Consider the following 12,172-nt stretch of genomic DNA (forward strand, 5'->3'; position numbering starts at 1 on the left):
CAGAAACTCCACAAGCCAGAAGAGAGTGGGGGCCAATATTCAACATTCTTAAAGAAAAGAATTTTCAACCCAGAATTTCATATCCAGCCAAACTAAGCTTCATAAGTGAGGGAGAAATAAAATCCTTTACAGACAAGCAAATGCTGAGAGATTTTGTCACCACCAGGCCTACTTTACAAGAGCTCCTGAAGGAAGCGCTAAACATGGAAAGAAACAACCAGTACTAGCCACTGCAGAAACATGCCAAATAGTAAAGACCATCGATGCTAGGAAGAAACTGCATCAACTAAAGGGCAAAATAACCAGCTAACATCATAATGACAGGATCAAATTCACACACAACAATATTAACCTTAAAAGTAAATGGGCTAAATGTCCCAATTAAAAGACACAGACTGGCAAATTGGATAAAGAGTCAAGACTCATCAGTGTGCTGTATTCAGGAGACCCATCTCATGTGCAGAGACACACATAGGCTCAAAATAAAGGGATGGAGGAAGATCTACCAAGCAAATGGAAAGCAAAAAAATGCAGGGGTTGCCATCCTAGTCTCTGATATAACAGACTTTAAACCAACAAAGATCAAAAGAGACAAAGAAGGGCATTACATCACGGTAAAGGGATCATTTCAACAGGAAGAGCTAACTCTCCTAAATATATATGTACCCAATACAGGAGCACCCAGCTTCATAAAGCAAGTCCTTAGAGACATACAAAGAGACTTAGACTCCCACACAATAATAATGGGAGACTTTAACACTCCACTCTCAATATTAGAAAGATCAACGAGACAGAAGGTAAACAAGGATTCCAGCACTTGAACTCAGCTCTGCACCAAGCAGACCTAATAGACATCTACAGAACTCTCCACTCCCAAAAATAGAATATACATTCTTCTCAGCACCACATCACACTTATTCCAAAATTGACCACATAGTTGGAAGTAAAGCACTCCTCAGCAAATGTAAAAGAATAGAAATCATAACAAACTGTCTCTCAGACCACAGTGCAATCAAATTAGAACTCAGGATTAAGAAACTCACTCAAAACTGCTCAACTACATGGAAACTGAACAACTTGCTCCTGAATGACTACTGGGTACATAATGAAATGAAGGCAGAAATAAAGATGTTCTTTGAAACCAATGGTAAAAAAGACACAACATACCAGAATCTCTGGGACATATTTAAAGCAGTATGTAAAGGGAAATTTATAGCACTAAATGCCCACAAGAGAAAGCAGGAAAGATCTAAAATTGACACCCTAACATCACAATTAAAAGAACTAGAGAAGCAAGAGCAAACACATTCAAAAGCTAGCAGAAGGCAAGAAATAACTAAGATCAGAGCAGAACTGAAGGAAATAGAGACACAAAAAAACCCTTAAAAAAAATCAATGAATCCAGGAGCTGGTTTTATGGAAAGATCAACAAAATTGATAGACTGCTAGCAAGACTAATAAAGAAGAAAAGAGAGAAGAATCAAACAGATGCAATAAAAAATGATAAAGGGGATATCACCACTGATCCCACAGAAATACAAACTACCATCAGAGAATACTATGAACACCTCTATGCAAATAAACTAGAAAATCTAACAGAAACAGATAAATTCCTGGACACATACACCCTCCAAAGACTAAACCAGGAAGAAGTTGAATCACTGAATAGGCCAATAACAGGCTCTGAAATTGAGGAAATAATTAATAGCCTACCAACCAAAAACCTCTAGGGCCAGACGGATTCACAGCCGAATTCTACCAGAGGTACAAAGAGGAGCTGGTACCATTCCTTCTGAAACTATTCCAATCAATAGGAAAGGAGGGAATCCTCCCTAACTCATTTTATGAGGCCAGCATCATCCTGATACCAAAGCCTGGCAAAGACACACACAAAAAAGAGAATTTTAGACCAACATCCCTAATGAACATCGATGTGAAAATCCTCAATAAAATACTGGCAAACCAAATCCAGCAGCACATCAAAAAGCTTATCCACCAAGATCAAGTTGGCTTCATCCCTGGGATGTAAGGCTGGTTCAGTATATGCATATCAATAAATGTAATCCATCACATAAACAGAAACAACGACAAAAACCACATAATTATCAGAATAGATGCAGAAAAGGCCTTTGACAAAATTCAACAGCCCTTCATGCTAAAAACTCTCAATAAACTAGGTATTGATGGGACATATTTCAAAATAATAAGAGCTATTTATGACAAACCCACAGTGAGTATCATACTGAATGGGCAAAAACTGGAAGCATTCCTTTTGAAAACTGGTACAAGACAGGGATGCCCTCTCTCACCACTCCTATTCAACATACTGTTGGAAGTTCTGGCCAGGGAAATTAGGCAAGAGAAAGAAATAAAGGGTATTCAATTAGGAAAAGAGGAAGTCAAATTGTCCATTTGCAGATGACGTGATTGTATATTTAGAAAACCCCATTGTCTCAGCCCAAAATCTCCTTAAGCTGATAAGCAACCTCAGCAGTTTCAGGATACAAAATCAATGTGCAAAAATCACAAGCATTCTTATACACCAATAACAGACAAACAGAGAGCCAAATCATGAGTGAACTCCCATTCACAATTGCTTCAAAGAGAATAAAATACCTAGGAATCCACCTTACATGGGATATGAAGGACCTCTTCAAGGAGAACTACAAACCACTGCTCAATGAAATAAAAGAGGACACAAACAAATGGAAGAACATTCCATGCTCATGGGTAGGAAGAATCAATATCGTGAAAATGGCCATACTGCCCAAGGTAATTTATAGATTCAATGCCATCCCCATCAAGCTACCAATGACTTTCTTCACAGAATTCAGGAAAACTACTTTAAAGTTCATATGGAACCAAAAAAGAGCCCACATTGCCAAGACAATATTAAGCAAAAAGAACAAAGCAGGAGTCATCACGCTACCTGACTTCAAACTATAGTACAAGGCTACAGTAACCAAAACAGCATGGCACTGGTACCAAAACAGACATATAGACCAATGGAACAGAACAGATTCCTCGGAAATAACACCACACATCTACAACCATCTGATCTTTGACAAACCTGACAAAAACAAGCAATGGGGAAAGGATTCCCTATTTAATAAATGGTGCTGGGAAAACTGGCTAGCCATATGTAGAAAGCCGAAACTGGATCCCTTCCTTTTATCTTATACAAATATTAATTCAAGATGGATTAAAGACTTAAATGTTATACCCAAAACCATTAAAACCCTAGAAGAAAACCTAGGCAATACCATTCAGGACATAGGCATGGGCAAGGACTTCATGACTAAAACACCAAAAGCAATGGCAACAAAAGCCAAAATAGACAAATGGGATCTAATTAAACTAAAGAGCTTCTGCACAGCAAAAGAAACTACCATCGGAGTGAACAGACAACCTACAGAATGGGAGAACATTTTTGCAATCTACCAATCTGACAAAGGGCTATTATCCAGAATCTACAAGGAACTTAAACAAATGTACAAGAAAAAATCAAACAACCCCATCAAAAAGTGGGCAAAGGATATGAATAGACACTTTTCAAAAGAAGACATTTATGTAGCCAACAGACACATGAGAAAATGCTCATCATCATTTCATCAGAGAAATGTAAATCAAAACCACAATGAGATACCATCTCACACCAGTTAGAATGGTGATCATTAAAAAGTCAGGAAACAACAGGTGCTGAAGAGGATGTGGAGAAATAGGAAGACTTTTACACTGTTGGTGGGACTGTAAACTAGTTCAACCATTGTGGAAGAGAGTGTGGCGATTCCTCAAGAATCTAGAACTAGAAATACCATTTGACCTAGCCATCCCATTACTGGGTACATACCCAAAGGGTTATATATCATGCTGCTATCAAGACACACACACACGTATGTTTATTACAGCCCTATTCACAATAGCAGAGACCTGGCACCAACCCAAATGTCCATCAATGATAGACTGCATTAAGAAAATGTAGCACATATACACCATGGAATACTATGCAGTCATAAAAAAGGACGAGTTCATGTCCTTTGTACGGACATGGATGAAGCTGGAAACCATCATTCTGAGCAAACTATCGCAAGGACAGAAAGCCAAACACCACATGTTCTCACTCATTGGTGGGAATTGAACAATGAGAACACTTGTACACAGAGCAGGGAACATCACACATCGGGGCCTGTTGTGGGTGGGGGGATGGGAGAGGGATAGCATTAGGAGAAATACCTAATGTAAATGACCAGTTAATGGGTGCAGCAAACCAACATGGCACATGTATACATATGTAACAAACCTGCACGTTGTGCACACGTACCCTAGAACTTAAAGTATAATTTTAAAATGAGATTAAAAAAAGAAAAAGAAGGAAATTTATAGCACTAAATGCCCACATCAAAAAGGTCTCATATAAAACAACCTAACATCACACAAAAAGAACTAGAGAACCAAGAGCAAACAAACCCAAAAAGTAGTAGAAGACAAGAAATAACAAGGTCGGAGCTGAATTGAGAGATACAGACACACACACAAAAAAAACACCCTTCAAAAAAAATCAACGAATCCAGGAGGTGGTTTTTTGAAAAAATTAATAAAATAGATAGACTGCTAGCTAGATTAATAAAGAAGAAAAGAAAGAAAGTCAAACAGATAATAAAGAATGATAAAGGGGATATCATAATGGACCCCATGGAAATACAAACAACCTTGAGAGAATACTATAAACACCTGTATGCAAATAAACTGGAAATTCTATTAGTAGAAGAAATGGATTAATTCCTGGACACATACACCCTCCCAAGACTGAACCAGTAAGAAGTTGAATCCTTGAATAGAACAATAACGAGTTCTGAAATTGAGGCAGTAATAAATAGACTACCAATGAAAAATAGCCCAGGACCAGATGGATTTACAGCTGAATTCTACCAGAGGTACAAAGAGAAGCTGGTAACATTTCTTACGAAACTGTTCCAAACAGTTGAAAAGGAGGGACTCTTCCCTAACTCATTTTATGAGGCCAGCATCATCCTAATAACAAAACCTGGCAGAGATACAAAAGGAGAAAACATCAAGCCAATATCCCTGATGAACATCGATGCAAAAATCCTCAATAAAACACTGGCAAACCAAATCCAGCAGCTCATCAAAAGCTAATCCATCACAATCAAGTCGGCTTCATACCCAGGATGCAAGGCCAGTTCAACATATGCAAATCAATAAACATAATTCATCACATAAACAGAACTAAAGATAAAAACCACATGACTATCTCAATAGACACAAAAAAGGTGTTCAATAAAATTCAACACCTCTTTATGTTAAAAACTCTCAATAAACTAGGTATTGATGAAACATACCTCAAATTTAATAAGAGCCATTTATCATAGTGAATGGGAAAAAGCTGGAAGCATTCGCCTTGAAAACCGGCACAAGACAAGGATGACCTCCTTCACCATTTCTATTCAACATAGTATTGGAAGATCTGGCCACAGCAATCAGGCAAGAGAAAGAGATAAAGTGTATTCAAATAGGAAGAGAGGAAGTCAAATTATCTTTGTTTGCAGATGATGTGATCCTTTATCTAGAAAACCCCATTCTCTCAGCCCAAAAGCTTCTTAAACTGATAAGCAATTTCAGCAAAGTCTCAGAATACAAAATCAAGGTGCAAAAATTACAAGTATTCCTGTACACCAACAACAGACAAGCAGAGAGCCAAATCATGAATGAACTCCCATTCACAATTGCTACAAAGAGAATAAAATACCTAGGAATACAACTAACGAGGGATGTGAAGGACCTCTTAAAGGAGAACTACAAGCCACTGCTCAAGAAAATAAGAGAGGGTGCAAACAAATGGTAAAACATTCCATGCTCATAGATAGGAAGAATCAATATCATGAAAATGGCCATACTGCCCAAGGTAATTTGTAGATTCAATGCTATCCCTTCGAACTACCATTGACATTCTTCACAGAAATAGAAAAAACTATTTCAAATTTTACATGATGCCAAAATGAGCCGTATAGCCAAGACAATCCTAAGCAAAAAGAACAAAGCTGGAGGCCTCACCCTACGTGACTTCAAACTATACTACAAGGTTACAGTAACAAAAACAGCATGGTACTTGTATAAGAACTGACACATAAATCAATGGAACAGAATAGAGAACTCAGAAATCAGACTGCACGTCTACAACCATGTGATCTGCAACAAACCTGACAAAAGCAAGCAGTGGGGAAAGGATTCCCCATCTAATAAATGGTGCTGGGAGAACTGGTTAGCCATAAGCAGAAAATTGAAACTGGATCCCATTCTTACACCTCATACAAAAACTAACTCAAGATGGATTGAAGAGTTAAATGTAAAACCCAAAGCTATAAAAACCCTAGAAGAAAATCTAGGCAACACTATTCAGGACATAGGCACAGGCAAAGATTTTATGATGAAAATGTCAAAAGCAATTGCAACAAAAGCAAAAATTGACAGATGTGATCTAATTAGACTAAAGAGTTTCTGCACAGCAAAAGAAACTATCATGAGAGTGGACAACCTACAGAATGGGAAAACACTTTTGCAACCTATTCATCTGACAAAGGTCTAGTATCTAGAGTCTACAAGGAATTTAAACAAATTTACAAGGAAAAAAAAACAACCTCATTAAAAAGCGGGCAAAGGACATGAACAGACAGTTCTCAAAAGAAGACATTTATGTGGCTAACAAATATGAAAAAAAGCTCAACATCGCTGATCATTAGAGAAATGCAAATCAAAACCACAGTGAGATACCATCTCATGCCAGTCAGAATGGAGATTATTAAAAAGCCAAGAAACAACAGGCCAGGGACAGTGGCTCACACCTGTAATCCCAGCACTTTCGGAGACCAAAGTGGGTGGATCACCTGAGGTCAAGAGTTTGAGACCAGCCTGGCCAACATAGTGAAACTCCACCTCTACTAAAAATACAAAAATTAGCCGGGCGTGGTCATACACCTGTAGTCCCAGCTACTCATGAGGCTGAGGCAGGAGAATCACGTGAACCCAGGAAGTGGAGGTTCAAGTGAGCCAAAAGCCAAGATTGTGCCACTGCACTCCAGCCCAGGCAACCGAGTAAGACTGTCTGAAAAGAAAAGAAAAAAGAAAAGAAAAGAAACGAAAAGAAATGAAATGAAATGAAACAACAGATGCTGGAGATGCTGCAGAGAGATAGGAATGCTTTTACACTGTTCGTGGGAATGTAAATTAGTTCAACCATTGTGGAAGACAGTGTGGCGATTACTCAAAGACCTGGAACTAGAAATACCATATAACCCAGCAATCCCATTACTGGGTATATACCCAAAGGGGTATAAATCCTTCTGTTATAAAGATACACGCATATGTATGTTCATTGCAGTGCTATTCACAATAGCAAAGACATGAAATCAACCTAAATGCCCATCAATGATAGACTGAATAAAGAAGAATGTGGTACATATACACCATGGAATACTATGCAGCCATAAAAAGGAATGAGATCATGTCCTTTGCAGGGACATGGATAGAGCTACAAGCCATTATCCTCAGCAAACTAACACAGGAACAGAAAACCAAACGCCACATGTTCCCACTCATAAGTGGAGGCCGAACAATGAGAACACATGTACACAGGGAGGGGAACAACACACTACTGGGGCCTGTTGTGGGGTACTGGTGGGGAGGGAGAGCATCAGAAAAAATAACTCAGGCATGCTTGACTTAATACTCAGGTGATGGGCTAATAGGTGCAGCAAACCACCACGGCACATATTTACCTATGTAACAAACTTGCACATTTTGCACATGTACACCAGAACTTAATAAATAAAATAATTTTAAAAAGTCATAGATGTAAACTTGTAAATAAATATTAGCAAATAATATTCATATTCCCAAATTAAGTTTATTTCATCAATGCAAGGATGGCTTAACATTCAGCAAGCAATCTCTGTGTTTGATCACATTAAAATAATAAAGGAGAAAAATCATACTTAGGGCTTCCAACTTATGATGGTTCACATTTAGGGTGATGCAAAAACAATATGCATTCAGTAGATGCCATACTTTAAGTACCCATGGAACCATTCTGTTTTTCACTTTCAGTACAGTATTTAATAAATTACATGATATATTCAGGACTTTATTATAAAATAGACTTCTTGTTAGATAAGTCTTCCCAATTGTAGGCTAATATTCTAAGCACACTTAAGGTAGGTAGGATAATCTATGATATTCAGTAGGTTAGGTGCATTTTTGACTTACAATGTTTTTAACTTATGATGCGTTTATTAGGACATAATCCCATAGAATGTCAAGGAGTGTCTGTAACAATCTTAAATGATGCAAAAAAGTATTTGATAAAATTTAATACCTGTTCATGATTTAAAGCTCTTAGGAAATTCAGAACATAGGGGAACATCCTAAATTCACATAAACCAATAGCAAATTTTTTTTTATTTTTTTTTAGATGGAGTCTCCCTCTGTCACCCAGGCTGGAGGGCAGTGGCACAATCTGAACAAAGTCATTCTTAATATGCACTGAAATCTTCCCATTGCAATCAGGAGTGACACAGAATACTTGTTATTAACACTTCTATTCATCATTGTATTGGAGGTTCTAACCAATGCAATAGGCAAAAAAAAAAATACACAACAATTAAAATAAATGAAAGTTATAAAAATTGGAAAGAAAGAAATGAACTGTGATTGTTTTCAGATAACATTATTTTTGTCAATAAAAATCCAAATCCAAAAGACAATCCCATTATACTTAGCAACGGAAGTTAGAAAGGTTGCTGGATGCGATGCCAATGTAAGACAATTAATTATAATTCGTAAAATATCAATGCACAATTTAAAAATTAAATGAGGCCATTAAAGACAGCATTAAAACAAATACCCATGAATAAAATAACAAAAGATTTTCAAGACTGCAACACCAAAACCTAAGAAACATTACTTAGAAAAACAAATATTTTATGAATTCATAGTTATAACATTGTCATAAAGTAGAAGATTCAATATTCTTAAGATGGTAATTCTCCCCAAACCAATGTATACATTAGCCGTAAGCTCAAAATTTTAAAAATACCAACAGATTATTTTGAAGAAACTAACAAGCTGATTCTAAAATTTACATGAAAATGCCAATGGCCAATGCTAGTCATGATTTTAAAGTAACATACCAAAGTTGAAGGATTCAAACTCCCATATGTCAAGGCTTAATAAAAAGCTACTGTAATCACATGATATAGTGTTATTGCTAAGACAGAGAAATAGCTCAATGAAATAGATTAGAGTCCAAAATCAGACATAAATATATACATATGTATATATACACATTTATTTACAATATGTATATATACACATATATTTATAATATGCATATATATACATATATAGAGTCCAAAATCAGACATACATATATATATCTCTATATATCAGACATATATATATAGAGAGAGAGAGACTTGATTTATGATATAAATGGTACTGCAAAACACTGGGAAAGAATGTTCTTTTCCACATAGACACATTGGTGGAAACACACACTGGGGCCTGTCGGGGGGGTGGGGGGTGGAAGGAGGGAGAACATCAGGAAGAATAGCTAATGGATGCTGGGCTTAATACCTGGGGGATGGGATGATCAGTACAGCAAACCACTATGGCACAAGTTTACCTATGTAACAAACCTGCACATCCTGCACATGTACCCCTGAACTTAGAATAGAGGTTGAAAATATTTTTTAAAAAGAATGCTCTTTTCAATAGGTGGTGCTGAGTTAATTGGATATCCATATACAAATAGTACAGATATTGACTATTCTTTATACTAAGCATGTAAGTCAATTCCAAATGGACTGTAAATCTAAATTTTAAAGGTAAAACTATAAAACTTTTAGAGAAAAACACATGAACACCTTCATGGCATTGAGGATAGGCAAATGTTTCTTAGGACAGAAAAAGAATTAACTTTTAATAAAATTTTGATATATTCTAATACATTAAATGTAATAACTTGTTTATCAAATGACAATATTAAGAAAGTAAAGAGACAAGTTTATCAAGTATAAAGAAAGTGAAAAGATATCTTAGGTACACATATATTAACAGTGGTCTTAATTTTGTAAAAAAGATCATCCCTTATACAGCATGATTAGAGATCAACCTAGGAAAGCACAGATTCTTTGCATTAACTGAAGGCAAGAAAGAACATTAAGTCATTGGCATTGCAGGACAACAGTCCTAAAGGCCATTAAGTCATTGGCATTGCAGGACAACAGTCCTAAAGGCCATAGGAAGTTATAGGCATAACCACCCCTAGAGAACTACTTGACTTGTGCTACAGAGTCTGCAGAGGGGGTGATTACCCTCAGTTCCAGCAGTGGGGACATACAGGGTTAAGGATATCTATTGCCCCCCTGATATATTCAAGTACAATAGACCAGAAGTGGTACCTTGGTACAAAGATAGCAAGATCCCATGCACAAGCCTACAAATACAACTCAAACCCTTAAATTGTCTTGTGTCCAACATGAGTGGGAATCACTTCAAATCAATGTTTCAGCATGATTCTGGTGGCCCAATCTCTGGGCCAATGGGAGAGATCCATTCACTAGACTAGAATCAGAGGTAGTCTACTGGAATCAGGGCCTGGCCGGGGACCCATGGAATAACCTCATAGGTGCAAGTTCCAGAGCTTCCAGGAGCAACTGATAAAGCCCATGTGTTTTGGGAGGTAAAATAAGAGAAGAGCACAAGAGAGAGAAACAGGAACTGGGACGTATATGCCTCCCATTCTGGGCTTGGAATAGCCTATTAAAATGGTACTGCCAACCCAAACATATTTCAGATGTTGCAGAGAGACTTATAAAATTCCCCAGGCAATTACTTCTAGTGGGGTCCGCAAAGACAAAAGCCTAAGGCAAGTGTCCGCACAAGTCTATGGGTAGTATTGGAGATAAAACTAACATGACTTACTTGTATATTGGATGTGAGAGGTGAAAAAAAACTAGATTTTTGGCTTGAGTGCTTAGGTGAATGAGGTCATTCACTGAGATGGGAAGCCTGGGAAAGGAATAGGTTTTAGGGAACAAGTAAATTTTTACATTAGCTAATGAGATTTGATGTACAAATACAGATGTTTAGTAGGCTATTAGGCCTACGAGTCTAAAATGTAGAGGAGCTGTTCAGTGTGAGGATTTACCTTGGAAATCATAACATAGGGATATTTGAAGTGAGGGAGTTTACTAAGACTTACTCTGGAGAGGATTTAAGAGGGGAAGAAAGCTCATGACCCAGCCCTGAAGCACTGCAATATTTAGCAATCAAGCCAAAGACAAAGGGCCAGCAAATGAGTTTGAGAAAGATTAGTCCCTGAAGCTGTAGGAAAAACAGACAAATTTTACGACTTCACAGTTAACTACCAGCATAACTTACTGCTTGGGTAATCCAGCTCCTTGCTAAAAGTGTTCCCAGACATTAAATGTGAAATGAACAAGGCACGACTATTTACTTTAGTGGTATTATTTTGGGCCAGAGCTGCTGACACTGAGATAGTACCTATTAAGCCGATACTACCTTAGAAGGTTGATTTCTTTAAGAAAAAAATTAGAATTAGTGTTCTCTTTATTAATATTTATATTAATGTCAGTTATTAATTAATAAGTATTTAGTATCTGTCACATATTATATTTAATGTTAAATATTTAATATTAGTATAAGGCATTAAGAAAAATTTATAATTAATATTCTTTTTATTAATACTTGATATTAGGATAAGTCATGTAAGCTCTGCATGTATTCAAAATATTCTACTTTAAGTTATTTATATTCTGAGAAGTATTTCTGCAACTTCTAGTTATAAAATATTTTGTCATGGCAATTTAAAAAAAAATCTCTGTATGCATTCTGAAACCTTTGAAAATCTTTATTGGTATGAGAATTTAGATCGTATGAGTCAGTTTTGGAGTCAAATTTGATTATGCCCATGATTTCAATGTGTTTTCAAATTTATAGTATCATTTGAATTATAATGACTCTATAGTGGTACATTATATGATTCATTTCAGAGGTGGCACTTAATCAGCAATGCTGTCATTTCTAACTACAACACAAATATGTGTCTATTATTCACCTTACCAGCCAGTACTCA

The sequence above is a fragment of the Pan paniscus genome, chromosome 9, assembly GCF_029289425.2.
Source record: "Pan paniscus chromosome 9, NHGRI_mPanPan1-v2.0_pri, whole genome shotgun sequence".
Classification (NCBI taxonomy): domain Eukaryota; kingdom Metazoa; phylum Chordata; class Mammalia; order Primates; family Hominidae; genus Pan; species Pan paniscus.